At 39.5% G+C, this 13135-nt stretch overlaps 1 protein-coding gene and 1 non-coding gene across 4 annotated transcripts in view; both read left to right on the top strand.

Moving 5' to 3' along the window:
- USP47 (ubiquitin specific peptidase 47) overlaps nt 1–13135 on the top strand; it is a 113930-nt gene that overhangs the window by 12589 nt on the left and 88206 nt on the right. The window lies entirely within an intron of this gene.
- On the top strand, nt 5918–6053 carry LOC130025638 (small nucleolar RNA SNORA14). The gene has a single exon (XR_008792767.1). It is a non-coding gene; the product is annotated as a small nucleolar RNA SNORA14 (small nucleolar RNA).

Genomic DNA, 13135 nt, shown 5'->3' with positions numbered 1-13135 from the left:
ACCTAGTGGTGCTCAGGGTTTATATCTGGTTCTATGCTCTATGCTCAGGGATTATGCCTGCAAGGGATATGTGGTGCCCTGTCAGCTGCATGCAAGGCAAGCATCTTACCCTCTGTATTTTCGTTTTGTCCCCATATATCAAGATTTTTAAACAGTATATAATTTTCTTTTTTTTTCATAGTTGTATTTATTTATTTTTTGTCTTATATTTATTGAATCACTGTGGGAAAAGTTACTAAGCTTTCAGGTTTAAGTCTCAGTCATACAATGATCAAAACACCTTTCCCTTCACCAGTACTCACTTTTCACCACCAAGAATCCCAATATACACCCCCGCCCACCCCACCCAATGCCTGTGAGGCAGATGATTTCTACTTAACTCTTCTCTACATTGATTACATTCATCATTTCGACAAAGGATGCACCATTATTGTTTAGAATTCCCCCCCCCCCCCCAGCAATCAGAATTGCTGAAAAGGCATTGTGAAATACTTTGTTTTCTATAGCTGGTTATGAGAACCATATAATGTTGTGTGATTGCTATTGTGGCCACGCAGTTTTGGATTTCTGCAAAGAGCCAGATCATTACGAGATTGGTTTCTGTGCATCTGGTGTTATGGCTGTGCCGGAGAGCCGCTCTTGGGGGGTAACTCAGGACCTCGGTAGGACATGAAGGACGAGCCGGTACCGCAAACCCCCCCCCCCCACCCCGTCCCATGAGACTGCAGTTGCCCCATCACCGCCGGCTCATATCTGGCTTTCCTATAAGCTCTGAGAAGGCGACCACCTTGCTGCCGGGGGGCGGGGGGGCGGAGAAAAGGCGAAAGGGAGCAATACCCTTTCTCTCCCGTGGAGGCATGGTGCCATAGTTTAACGCATGGTCCATTCACTTTTCTGCCGCAAGCTGCCAGGCTCTGGATTAAGTCCTTTTGCCCCTGGAGCCATGGCCGTGTATGCAGTCCTGCCAATTGCTGCTGGGTTTCGAGATTTGTTTCTGAGTCTCTGGGATCATGGGCATTAATCAGCTTGATCAGGGGCCAGAGAGGCCATTTGTAGGTGGCGACTTGGGGTCTCGCTGGGATGGGGAGGAAAGGGCCTGTTCCACCCCCATCTGGTAAGGCCCCGCATGTCTTGTCACTGCAGGCCCAAACCTGACTGTCCAGTGGCCTCTGGAGGATGATGGTCACCAGGCCAAGGCACGAAACCTATTCCCACCTAGAGTGGCCCAGCCCCAGTAACCTACTGCAGGAACAGGACGCATTTCTGCCAAAAGCTTTTGGGTTCCAAGACTCGTTTCTGAGCCTCTGGGATCTAAGCAGTTTGATCAGGAACCAGAGAGGCCCTGCCTCCAATTATATAGCTGAGCCAGAGGTGGTTTGTAGGTGTGTCTCCCACATACCTAACTTTTGGCCGTTTACTTTCTTGGGAAACTTTGCCCCAAGTTTTTGGGGTCTGGCCAAAGCACAGCAGCATTTTTGGGGTATCTGCAAGCCTGACGGTGCCATCAGGCTGCTGATGCACTCGCCTCACAGGTACAGATTGACCTGCTGGCGGCATCATACCCCTGTATATAATCTTCTTAATAGTTCTTATATTGACAGAGTGGTAAGCAAGTGTTGGAGATAGGAGATATATAGTAAGTAGGTATCACTTCTCTGTTCCATAGTTTATATCTGTGTTGTAGAACACTAATTTTCTCTATTAATGTAACTAATATGAATTATGTTTTTATATAATAATGAATATGAGCATTTTTATTTACATAAAACTTGCTATAACTCATTGGTGAGAGATTACTTTTCAATAAAAATTACTGATATGTCTTGAATTTTGCTTTTTTGTTTAAAAACATGTTCCTGAAATGTTCCTATACAACTCTTAAAATCCTGTGCTCTTTAAAGTTTCTCACTGAAAACATTTCTTATTAGAAACTTTTCCTTTGCTCAGATGTGGCTCAAAGGTGAAAGTGCATGCCTTGCATGTTAAGAGACCTGAGTTTTAATCCTTGGCACAGCAAAAAACAAAGTAGCAAAAATTCCTTTTCTGATCATCTTCAGTATGATTTTATGTTTCTAATGCTAAAATTTAATTTGCTAGATTTTTTTGACATTTGAATAAAGTTTGCTCCTTTATTATAAGGTTACTGTTAATTGCATAATTATCATTATTAGATTAGAAGATCTTTGAAGTCTTGGTTAAAGCATCAGTTTTGTGACCTTGGGTAAGTAATTTAATTTCCCAATACCATAGTTAAGTGAGGATGCTGGTATAAGGAACATTAAAGTGCCTTCCACATAATAAGCGTTTATACACGTTAACTGTGGCTGTTACTATCCTTATTACCATTACTATCCTTATTATAATCTTGCATTCTTCCTGGAAACCAGTACAAAGTACTATACAGTTTTGCCCAGTAAATATTTACTGATTAGATGAAAATGAAGCCAAATTGCAGTTATTAAATCTGATAATAATATAACTTCTCTTATACTTTGTCAACATCTTAATGTGTATAGCATAAATCCTAAGTGAATGTGAGATCTGGCAAGTTCTTTTATGTCATAAAGCAAAACCTGTTAGCATTATTTTAATTGAGAATTAGACTGTGGAACAAAAAATTACAAATATTAAAATTTAAAAAGATTTGAGTCTAAGAAGTTCTTGGAGAATAAGTCGCTTATTTATAGAAATATTTGTCAAAATTCACTGTGAAATGTTATTTTAAAGAAGGATCCATGTGAAAATTAGAGTCTGAGAGAACTTTGTGTATTTGATAATTCTGATGGGGATGAAGTTCCTCCTAAGCATTGCTCAGGGGCCACTCACAGTGCAGGTTGGGTAGTTGGGCTTGATGGTTCAGTGCTTAACTTACCAGTGCCTGTGGTACTCAGGATACATCCAGGGGTACACCTCGTGGTCCTTGGGAAGCTGGACTCGGGCGACCATATGTGTTGCCAGGGCTTGAACTCTATCGTCTGTGTATAATGCATGCACTCCAGGTCACTGAGCTCTCTCCAACCCTGCCAGTAGTAAGACCTAAAACTTTGTCAGCAGGTTATCCAATTGGAAAATTAAAGATATTTCCAAATTTTTCTTATCTGATAGAACTGCTACTATCCTGAAAAATATTTTGAAACTTTAAATATTATAAATTATAAGTTACCACAGTTGAGGATTATATATTCAATCTATTATGAAGTTAACCAGTTGTTCTATATTAATGCTTGTCGTATGTTACTGTACACAATCATATTTTATGTACATAGAGCATTTTCAACATAGTCTCTTTTTCTATCTTTAGAAAAACTCTTTGTGAAACCTGAGAGTGTTAGCTGATTTACTTACACAGGATTGCACAGCTAAAAAAAGGTAGCCATTTTGATCAGTCTAGCTTAAGTTTGTTGCCACTGCAATACTCTAGAGGCTAGATTGGAGGCTACTCTAACATATAACAGGAATAGTTTTTAAATACTTACACTTTACATAATAATATTTCTTTATAGTTTAATTCACGTTTAGAATACTACAGGAATGTAATCTTCATGCTTGCTTAGGTCAAAAGTATGGCAAGATAATATAAACAAGTTTCTTCAATTTAGAAATAATGCAGTAGAACATTTAAGTCCTGTAAACAAGTCTGTTATCACAAGCTGAGTCATTGCCTGTCAACAGCAATCTACTCGGAGAAGAAAATTTAACTGTAATCAAAATAAAAGTAATAGAAATAGCAAAGGGCATATTATTTCTCCTCCTAAGAGTAGTTTGTTTAGTTTCTAAAGTTAGAAATCTACAGTGTATTATTACTTGGTTACCCATTACCATTTGTAAAACAACTGATGAAAAGGAGTAAGGCAGACATGAAGAGTATTAAGGTAGAAGTGAGCGGGAAAAGAATTTCATAATAATGATAATTTCTCATGCCTAACATTATGAAATAAATTAATAGCTATTTCTTAGGAGATCTTATTTATATGTGACCTTAAGTCACTTCAGGTTTCTGTATTTTTTTCATCTGTAAGTAAAATAAAATTGCTCTGATTTCCAAAGATTCACAGGATTTATTATTTCGTTTTTGTTGTTGATTAAGGGAGCCACCAGGGCCAAACCCTGTGGTGTAGCTGTGCAGTGCCAGGATTGGACACATGGAAGACATGCGTTCTACCCACAGAACTACAGACAGCTCCCTACCCAGCTTCAGACATTATAATTCTATGCCATAAATGATTAGTCATTTGATTGGCCTTTACTGCCAATTAAATTGGTTTTTCATAGTTAAATGATTAACTAACACTGATAAATTGCTAAAACTTGTATTTGACTTAATTTTACACAAATAAAAGTAAGTTATAAGGGACCCAGAGAATTTTGCATATTGATATGTAAGCAATAGCACAGCGGTAGGGCGTTTGCCTTGCACGCAGCCAACATGGCCAACCCGAGTTCGATTCCTCCGCCCCTCTCGGAGAGCCCGGCAAGCTACCAAGCACGGCAGAGCCTGGCAAGCCACCCGTGATGTATTCGATATGCCAAACACAGTAACATCAAAATCTCCAATGGAGACGTTACTGGGCCCGCTCGAGCAAATCGATGAACAACGGGAGGACCGTGACCGATATAAACTGATATAGAGTTTTCTAATTATTATGGGGGTTTGGTGTTTCTTTTTATGGGTACTTTAATATGATATGTATTGGAGCCGGAGTAATAGTACAGTGGGTAGGGCGTTTGCTTTGCACACAGCTAGACCAGGTTTTAATTCCTGGCATCCCATATGGTTCCCCCAAGCATGCAGAGCCAGGAGTAACCCCTGAGGATCTCTGGGTGTGACCCAAAAAAGCCAAAAAAGGGGGAGAAGTTGTAGTTATTTGAGGACACTTGAGTACTAGAGCACTAAGAGTGGATATTAGAACTTTTCTTTTTTTAATATACTACCCAAATGACATTGTTATTTATTACTTGAGTGTTGTTTATATTGGCAGTAAATGTTTACAAGTATTTAAACTGAAAATATTTAAAATTATAAGTATTTAAATGGGTAACTGCTGATTTTTATAGTTAATCAGAATAATAAAGTAGAAAATACTTACACTTTAGGTTTAGACTAAATTTTTAAAATAGGTGCAAAGCTTTCTTTTTGACAATTTGTATATGAAGATTTGAATTTAGAAAACAAGTAAAGTAGTTGGTGATTCTTATTAAGCTTCCTTTAAATAGTAGCAAAGCCTTTGCCTAAAAGAATTTCGGATTTCAAGTTTAGTTTGGAAATATTTCAGATATTCAAAATCAAGTTAGAAATTTAAAAGTTGTTTTGATGTACAGCGGGGGGATCAAATGCAATACCACACACATGCGTTAAAGTTTTACAAGCTTAATTTATGCTTTCAAAAGCAGAAGCTATAAAATACATTGAAATTATTTTCCAAATGAATACATATATCATTTGGTATTACAGATTTATACTTTCTACTTTTGTGATTTTTCATTGGTTATAGTACAAACTTTAAAAAAATCCTTAGCTATATGAAATAACTTTTTGAGATATTTGATCCTAAAAAATTAATATTTTGAGTATAAATTGATTATGATAAAAATGTTTGGATTAGAGAATATTGGGGATTAGCCATTTAGAACAAGAGGGAATACCAGTGGAAATGGAGTTGAAGATAAAATGGTTCTAAGAAAATAATGACATTTTAAAAATAAATAAATTTAAACCTGTAGCACTGTAGTACTGTCCTCCCATTGTTCATCAATTTGCTTGAGCGGGCACCAGTAACGTCTCCATTGTGATACTTGTTACTGTTTTTGGCATATCGAATATGTCACAGGTAGCTTGCCAGGCTCTGCCGTGCGGGCAGGATGCTCTCTATAGCTTTGATTATAACAATGCATAGAGATATTTTATTAGAAAAGTGTGGTGCATTCTTAAACCATCTTGGTAGCATCGCTCTACTTGGCTTCTAAGGTATGAGGGAATGCTATAGAAATTGCAGGGGAGTCCAAAGGGCTGCGCTTCTCCTGTGGCTCAGTCTTATTTCATACCTGCGACATAATTAAAAATGGTGGTGGGGGGGGGATATGGTTATGTAGGATAACTACCATAGAACTGGGAATGAAATGAGAAATGTGATGTATCTAGTTTTATTTATTGTTCTTCTTTAATTAGTCACTGTGAGATTACAGACTTATTCATACATTGTTTCAACACCAATCCATTCACCGGTGCCCGCTTCCTAACACCAATTCCCGCCCCCCCTTTTGCCTCCCACCCTCCAGTCTGCCTCTGTGAGAGGCGCTTTTTAAAAATAAATGTTTCTGCATTGTGCTTTACTCTCCTGTTGCCGAGAGTAGCTCCTGTTGCTACTCTTGGTAGCTTGCCGGGCTCTCTGAGAGGGACGGAAGAATCGAACTCGGGTCGGCCGTGTTGGCCACTTGCAAGGCAAATGCCCTACCGCTGTGCTATCGCTCCAGCCCTTTCATTTACATACTCAATTGATTTCTAACTTGAAATAGAAAATATACCAAATAAAAAGTTAATGATTCTATTTTTTAAATGTGATCAGTTTTTTTTTGTTTTGTTTTTTTGATGGTACCATGGGCCAATGCAGACTTCATACATGAGTAATCTTTCTGATATTAACTGTCATATTGAATAAGTAATTTTTTATCAGTACATTTTTACTTTGTTTTTATTGAATCACCCTGAGACAAACAATTACAAAGTTGTTCATGATTGTTTTTCAGTCATACAATGTTCCAACACCCTTCGCTTCACCAGTGTGTTTCCCACCACCAGTGTCCTCAGTTTCCCTCGCACTACCACATTCCAACCTCTGTAGCAGGCACCTCTCTCTCCCTTTCTTTCTCCCTTCCTCCCTTCTTCCCTTTTGTCCATTATGCAATACAGCTTCTGAAAGGTTTTCATGTATATCTCTTTATCTACTTTCAGCACTCAGTTCTTGTCCAGAGTGATTATTTCCAACTACCATTGTCGTACTGGTCCCTTCTCTATTCTAACTGCCACCCTTCGCCCCCTCCCCATGAACACACACACACCACCACTACCATTTGTGGCAAACTTCCAGCTATGGACCAGTTCTCCTGGAGGACTGAATAAGTTATTCTTGTTTTGATGTTTAGATTATTCCAGATTTGACTAACTGGCTCCTGTGTTCTCATTACATACTCTGCCATGTATGTTTGGAGTACTTCCTCACTTTCTAGCAATACAGGTTATTCCAACTTTTCTTAATTTTTCCAGTCTTAAAAGTGAAGTCAGCTATTTCTGCAAGTGATCTCTGGGTCCTTTTTTGTGGAGAACAGTATTTGGAAATTAAGATCTGTGTCTTAGATCTGTTTATTGCTACAGGGCTATGATTACGTCTAAATGTTCTTATTGGAAGTAGGTAGAAAATATGCACTTCGCACTGTAGCACTGTCCTCCCTTTGTTCATCAATTTGCTCGAGCGGGCACCAGTAACGTCTCCATAATGAGACTTGTTATTACTGTTTTTGGCATACCGAATACACCGTGGGGCGCTTGCCAGGCTCTGCCGTGCGGGCGGAATACTCTTGGTAGCTTGCCAGCTCTCCGAGAGGGACGGAGGAATCAAACCCGGGTTGGCATGTGCAAGGCAAACATACCCTACCTGCTGTGCTATAATTTTTGCACGTAGATGAATGTAGCACTGCACTGTAGCACTGTCTTCCCGTTGTTCATCGACTTGCTCGAGCAGGCGCCAGTAACATCTCCATTATGAGACTTGTTACTGTTTTTGGCATATTGAATATGTCACGGGTAGCTTGCCAGGCTTTGCCATGTGGTCAGGATACTCTCGGTAGTTTGCCGGACTCTCTGAGAGGGGTGTAGAAATCGAACCCAGGTCGGCCTCTTGCAAAGCAAATGCCCTACCCGTGTGGTACTAAGACAAGAGCAAATTTCAGAATAGTCCATTTAGAATGAAAAAAATTGTGTATTGAAAATAGGACATTTATGGGGGCTGGAGTCACAGCACAGCCGGTAGCGTGCTTGCCTTCCACACGGCCGACCAGGGTTTGATTCCCAGCATCCCATATGGTCCCCTGAGCACAGGTAATTCAGGGGTAATTCCTGAGTGCAGAGCCAGAAGTGACCCCTGTGCATCGCCGGGTGTGACCCAGAAAGCGGAAAAAAAAAAGATATTTATATGGGCACAGAAAGATGTCCCAGAGAAGAAGCCAAAAAAAAAATGGGTTTTCGAAAGAGCAGTATTTATTTAGGACTCAGTCTTTTTTGCATTTATTTTTATTATGCTACATAAATTCATATAGGAATTTAAATTATATGAAAACCCTTAAAAGGCAGGTTTTTTTTGGTTTTTGAATAATAAAAAATCAATTTTATCTTGTACTTGTGTTTTCATATATAATTTATTGTCAATGTATACTAAGTATAATGTAGTCATTGGAAACCCAGTTTGATGACAAGGTTGCTCTTTCTCTAACTTATGGTCATAAGTTTTCTAAAAAAAAATTGTGGTTTTTTTTTTTTTTTGGGGGGGGGGTCAGGCCTTGCACATGGCTGACCTGGGTTTGATTCCTCTGTCCCTCTCGGAGAGCCTGGCAAGCTCCCCATGGCATATTCGATATGCCAAAAACAATTAACAAGTCTCATAATGGAGACATTACTGGTGCCTGCTTGAGCAAATCGATGAACAACGGGAGGACAGTGACAGTGCTTTTTGGGTCACACCCAGCGATGCACCAGGGTTAACAGGAATTACTCCTGGCGGTGCTCAGGGGACCATGTAGGATGCTGAAAATCGAATCCACGTCGGCCACGTGCAAGGCAAACGCCTTACCCGCTGTGCTATCGCTCCAGCTCCTCTGAAAAATTTAATTGTGGTAAAAGTACTAACATAAACTTTACCATCTTTGCCACTTTTCCCTCTCCCCCATCTTTGCCATTTTTAAGCTTGAAATTCAGTGTTATTAAGTGCATCCACATTCTTTTTGTTTTGTTTTGGACCACATTCACTGGTGCTCAGGGACCATTGACTAGCAGTGCTCAAGGAACCATATGCGGTGCCCAGTGCCATGGTTTGTATCAGGGTTGCAGCCACAGCCCCATGCTAGGCAGGCTCCTTAACCTTTGTACTCCTTCTGGCCCCACATGTTTACATTCTTACACTACTACTTCATCATCAGCAATTAAGAGATCTTGCAAAACTGTACCCATTAATAATTTTGCATTCTCTTACCCACTCCTCCACCATCAACTGCCATTCTATATTTTTTACCTATAAATTTGACTATTCCAGTTACCTCATTCAAGTGTTACTATGTTTGTCTTTTTGTGACAGGCTTATTTTGCTTAGTATAATGTTCTCCAGAAGGTTAACCATATTGTGGCATGTATCATAATTGCTTTTCTTTTTAAATGCTCAGTACCATTCTGAATTGAAATTGATTTTTTTCTGTTTGTTTTAGGGCATATCTGGTAATGCTCGGGGTTCTTTCTGGCTCGGTGCTCAGGGTTCTCTCTCTGTGGTTCTTGAAGTACTTTGTGGTGTTGGGGCTAAGACCCCAGCATCCTGCATGCAAAACACATTCAGTCTGTTGCTCTGTCTCTTTGACCTCTGTGTTAGCTATTGTGAATATTGCCTCTATAAACATGGGGTTGCTAATATATGAGTTCCTTGTTTCATTTCTTTTGATTTTAAACCCAGAAAAGAAATTGCCAGAACAGCAGGAAGTTTGAACACTTAGAGCTGGTCATGTTTTGGAAACCTTTTAAACGAAGCTGATGTGTCTTTCCCCTCTTTCTCCTTTTTCTTTTAGTATTTGCATAGCATGTGAATCGGATAAGGTTCTGTCTGTTAAATCTAAGACCTGTTAGACCTTTAGGTGCTGGAGACTGATTTAAGTTATTTTTCTTTGTCCAGGTAAAGATTTCTATTGCTCTCACCTTCAGACACTGATTCTTTCCAGTGTAATTGTCATTCTGGTTTTAAACCCACCTAGTGAGGTTTAATTTTATGTATTTTATCTGCCTTTTCCCCCTTTGACTACACTCGTGATGCTCAGGGTTCACTTTTGGTTCTGTATTCAGGAAACACTCCTGGCTCAGGAGATTTGGTTGCTGGGGATCAATCAAACCCCAGTCAGCCATAGGCGCCCTACCTTCTGTACTATTCTGTTTGCTGTTTCTTTGCTGATAGTTTTTTTCATTTACTTCATGTGTGTTCCTAATTTTTATTATGAACAAAAAACAGTGTTTTGTACATTTTTATAATGTCTACTCAAAATTCTTGCCAGATTATTTCAACATTCATGTCTTCTTGTTGGCATCTGTTAAATGCATTTTCTCAGTGAAGTTGAGATTTTCGCAGATCTTGGTATGAAAGGGGATTTTTTTTTCCATTTTATCCTGGCATTTGGGGTTTTATGAGTTTCTGGATCCTACATAACTCTCATATTTTGAGAGATGTTCTTTTAAACTATGACAGCAGGGGAAAGTGAGCATATGCTTGTTACTGTGAGGTAGGGTTGAAATTCCAGGTTTTTATCTGCTTTTATTTACAGCCATTGGTAGGAGTGGTGCCTTACTCTTGCTGGGTAAGGGTAAAGTTCATGCAGTTGCAGCCATAAACTTCAGTGTTCACCTGCCCTGCTATGGCAGTAAGGCACTTTGGTATTCTTCCCCATTTGACACCTGCTAAAGTTAAGGGTGCTTCTTGCCACTAAGCTCTGATGAAAGTCCCCACTCGGTCTTCACTGACTCCATTCTGTTGTGTATGAGAGAAGGAAAGGACTTCCTTATAACCAGGGGAGTAAAGAAATCAAGGCTTCTCTCTTGATCTAATGTTTGGGGAAGGGGCAGGCAGCAGTTGTTTATTTTTCCTGTGGTGTTGGGCTGGGAGGGTGTGTTAATGTCTAAAAATGTCCTGTTTTTTTCAGGTCGCTCCTTTCTTGATATTTTTGAGGAGACAGTCTTTCCTTGTGGTTTTTTAATTTATACCCACTCAGAATGACTATATTAAACAAAAATCTTGAGGATTAACTGTCATGTCCTTTGTTCTTGGGATCCTGAGATTCCTAGCCTGTTTCCTGTACAACTTCTGGTACCTTTTTAATCTTTGGTTTATATTAGTATGTCGTATAATGAATATACAATGTAGATGGTTTTAGTTTTTCAAGAATAACTAGAAAGACTGGGGAGATGACTCTGGTCAGAGTCACATACATACTTTACATATGCAAGTAACCAGGTTTGTTTTCAGACTTTTTTTTCTATCTTCTGTTGTTTTCTAGAGGTTTTCTGCCTCTCATCTTGGAACTTTTTAATTATTTCCTCAGCTACCGTTATTCTGCTGCCCAGATGTTCTATTCATTTTTTTTAAATACCATCTACTGTATTCCTATAGTCACTTATGATTGTAGAGTTCTCATTTCTGTGCTTATAGTTTCTTGTACTTCACCATCTGTGATACCGTTTCTTTGCTCTTATAAAACATCCTCGACATGTCACTAAAATCACTAAAATCATTCTCTAAGAATTTACAGAACTGGTTGCTGGTTGTTGGTAGTTGAGCTGTTACTGTTAACTCACTGAGATTGGTGGGCTTCTAAGTATCTTCCCCATTGGACTTGCTGTTTTGCTGGGAGGATGGGGAAACAAGTAGAATTTAGGAGATATGAAGCTGCTGATATGGTGGAGATCAGGTGTGGGTGCTGTGAGGACACAGATGGAAGGGAAGGGGATTCTGCTGGGTTCCATAAAACCTGGAAAATGTCAGCCTGGAGATTAATCTCATCTGGGAGGATGGGAAGGCATTCAGGAGATGTGGAGCTGGGCCTATTGATAGCAGGTTTTGTTATACAGGAGGATTAGGGAGAAGTGCCATCTACTCCCATTTTTATTTCAGCAATGAAAACACTTTACTTTGTTTTGGTTTTGGATACACCAGGTGGTATTCAGGACTTATTCCTGGCTCTGTGATCTAGGATCATTCCTGACAGGACTTGGGACCTTATGGGTTGCCAGGAGTTGAACTCAGATTTAAGTCCGTGTGCAAAGCAGGTACCCTACCCGCTGTACTATCTCTCTAGCTTGAAAATATTAAGGAGTAAAATACAGTGTGTGTCTCTAGGACTATAAATTATGAAAGTTCTTTTTTAAGTCACTACATAAATTTATACTATTCATTTTAAAATTTTTCTTAGTAAAGACTTCTGCCCTTCACATGGTTCTCTCCTCTATTATTCCAAATAAATATTGATTGATGATGATGTTAAGTTCACAATTATTATGAGCTTTTGTTTTATGTATCTTTTCAATTCCTTCAGCTCTTCGTTTTTGGGGTGGTGGTGGGAGGGTGTGGAACTCAGCAGGCCATTGGACATGGCACTGGGATTCTTCGCCAGCTGGGTCAGTGATTTGGTGATAGGACTGGGGATGTTTCTGTTTAGACCGTGATAGTCCTGGGAATTACATATATCACTGTGGTGTTGCTCAGAGGTCTCCTGGACAGCACCAGTGGTACTTGGGACTAATCAAATGGGGTCATTTAGCTGCGTACAAGTCAAGTGACTTACCTCCTACACTTTTTCTAACCCCTACAGCTCTTGTGTAGTATTCCCAAATGTTAGTAATCCATCTATTATTTCCTATTGATGTTACCTACTCTTTGACTGTGATAGTTTTTGTTCCTTTTTTTCTGTAGAAACATTATTCAGTTAGCTTATACACACTTAGGAGTGTCATCCTTGAAACCCCCCAAATTATTTTTATTTTTACTGCTGCCTAGGCAGTTTGCTTTCATTTTCTTATCAGGAAGTTTTAATTTGTCTCTTTTGATTAAAAGTGTAGGAGGGGCTAACACTTCATAATCGTCACCTGCAAATGCCAAGCTACCCCCCTCCCCTTTTTGTTGTTTGAGAGGGTATACTCACCACTGCTTTGGGACCACAAGGGGTACACTTGGAAATGCTAGAAGCCAGTATCCAGGACCTCACAAATGCAAGGCGTCCCCATCAGTTTTATCAAAGCCAGAGATTAGCTCACTGGAAGACATAAACTTTGAATGTATGAAGCCCTGGATGTGGTTCACAGTGTGTATAAGTGTGTGTGCTCATGCCTGTACATGTGCCCCCA

The sequence above is a fragment of the Sorex fumeus genome, unplaced genomic scaffold (assembly GCF_029834395.1).
Source record: "Sorex fumeus unplaced genomic scaffold, SorFum_2.1 ptg000030l, whole genome shotgun sequence".
NCBI lineage: Eukaryota > Metazoa > Chordata > Mammalia > Eulipotyphla > Soricidae > Sorex > Sorex fumeus.
This window is presented reverse-complemented; position numbering and strand designations above follow the sequence as displayed.